Source organism: Octodon degus, unplaced genomic scaffold (assembly GCF_000260255.1).
Source record: "Octodon degus isolate 3935 unplaced genomic scaffold, OctDeg1.0 scaffold00191, whole genome shotgun sequence".
Classification (NCBI taxonomy): Eukaryota; Metazoa; Chordata; class Mammalia; order Rodentia; family Octodontidae; genus Octodon; species Octodon degus.
In genome coordinates this window covers 1,674,732-1,675,285 of record NW_004524767.1, presented here as the reverse complement: position 1 = coordinate 1,675,285, position 554 = coordinate 1,674,732, and positions in this window count along the sequence as shown.

The window sequence follows — 554 nt, the reverse complement described above, 5'->3', positions numbered from 1 at the left end:
ATTTTCAATTTGAAATCTATTTACAAAATAAAAAATTTTTAAAAAAGAAAGAAACAACTGCAAAAAGGTATAAAAGTAATCAGATCAGAAATAATCTTCCAGGTAAAAAGGAAACAATAACTATAATGAAATAATTACTAAGTGTTTCTACAAAAGACACTGATAAATTATTCCATGACAAAGAACAACTGAAGAAATTCATTATGACCAAACCAACCCTTATAAAAAATAAAGACATTCTAGAAAGGGATGAGGTCATTCAAAATGACCATATCTCCACAAATGACAACAGAAAGAACCCAACAAACAGGGCTAACAATTAGCCATAGGATAAAAGTAGAGAACCAACAGCAGGAAAATAACATGACAAACATAAGCCAAAAAATATCAATTATAACCATCAATGTAAATGGACTCAAATCACCAATTAAAAGAAATAGATTGGCAGAGTGGATCAAGAAAAGAATCAAACAAGAGGAAGCATATAGGACACATATTTAACCCAAAAAGAAATTCGTAGGCTAAAAGTCAAAGGATGGAAAATAATACTACAT